Source organism: Citrus clementina, unplaced genomic scaffold (genome assembly GCF_000493195.1).
Source record: "Citrus clementina cultivar Clemenules unplaced genomic scaffold, Citrus_clementina_v1.0 scaffold_3, whole genome shotgun sequence".
Lineage (NCBI taxonomy): Eukaryota > Viridiplantae > Streptophyta > Magnoliopsida > Sapindales > Rutaceae > Citrus > Citrus x clementina.
In genome coordinates, this window is record NW_006262339.1 from 40,181,128 (window position 1) to 40,182,976 (window position 1,849).

Here is a 1,849-nt window from a genome sequence, read left to right on the forward strand (position 1 = left end):
TGAGAAAAGAAAGAAAGTAATATTTAGATTAATGTTATTTGCATATGACATTAGATTAATGATTTATGTGCCTAATCTTCAAGTACGTGGTGTTATTTAACTCCACTTGCGATTACTGTATTACTTTTATTTGATGGAGGATTTTGTTATATGAAAACATAAGACAAGATCGATAGCCATGTATATCAAAAAAGGCTAAGAATATAATAATGAATAAAAATCAATCAGTAACAAAGTTGAATAAATGTTTTAAACTTATGTGATGTAAAGTTGAATAACTTGGAAAAAAAATCTAACAAAATCTTGATAAAATAAACTACAATATCATAAGGTGTTAGAAGGAAAAAAATAAAATAATCAATTAACCGTATAATATTTGAGTTTGGATCCGTTTGGAATTGTTTTTAAGAGGTTGAAAAATAATTTTAAAAAATTGAAAGTTATTTTTGGTGTTTGGTAATTTTTTTAAAAATCTTTTTTTACAAAATAATTCCATCCTACAGCAGTTTTTGAAAAGTAGAGAAAGAATATACTTTCAAAATCTAATTTTAAGAATTAACTTTATACTTGGTACGATTCCACGTATAGTCTTTTATATATTTTAAAAATCTAAATTTATCCTTATTAATTAGAAAATAAAATCATTAAATTTACAGATATTACAAATTATATTGATATAGCAAAATAAAAATAAATTTAAAAAATAAAATATTTATTTTATGTATCAATAATTATATATGCACAATGAAAAAATTACATATATATGTTTATAAATGTGTAAATAAATTTTATTAAATATTACGTCCAATTCAGTCATTTATATTCTTACAGTAGTTCAACAAAAAATTTTATCAAATATTTATAATTATTTTGAATATTTATAACTATTTTAAAATTTATAATACTTTTTAAAAATAAATTTTACTAAATATTTAACTGATTTATTTCATAACCATATTTATGCAGTATAAGTAACATGAATCACTGTAAATGCTATAGTATTACCAAACCGCACTTCATTTTGTTAACATTTACTCTATAATATTTTATTAAACTCATTTACTTTTTATATGTTAATGAAAAGTACTAGTGTCTATTGCCCTTACGGGTGACTGTCTCGGTCCCTAGCTCGGGAGCTTTTGTCTCACCACTTGTTCTATTCTATTGATTTCTATATAATTTTAAATCAATAATAAAATATTAATAACTTTAATTTATTTTAATATTATAATATTAATGCCGAATAAATTTACGTTAATATCCTCATCCTCTCCACTCTCCGAGTTCTTTTCTTCTTTTTCTCCTCTGCCCACTGTAACTTAATTCTTCTTATATTTCTTCATCAATTTTGTTTCTTTCTTGTTTATTCTTTGAAAGCTTGGAAAAATAAAAAAAACTTCTGATATGGTAGTTTTTCAAGTGTATGCTGTCGTATCTACATGATTAAGATAATTTTGTGATTTATTTTTTAAAACAAAGTATTTTTTAAAATTTTATTTTAAAAAACAAGGCGATTGACCCAACTGGGATTGAATTTTCTGTGAGCCTAATGAAAAATCCTCTACTAAGTCATCCATCACTGTCCTCACTTCTGGAGGGGAGAAAAGAAAGTTGGTGAAGAAATTGAAGAAGCTGCGGTGAGCAGACGAAAAAGAAGAAAACATTCAGAGGGGGGGAGAGGATGAGGATATTAAAGTAAATAACTGAACATAAAAATAATAATATTAAAAATTAAATAAAAAATGTCGATATTTTATTATTGATTTAAAATTACAGAAAAGTCAAAATAGTGGGACACACGGCGCCATAACGGCAACTGTCGCCATCACTCTTCTACTTTAATATTGGT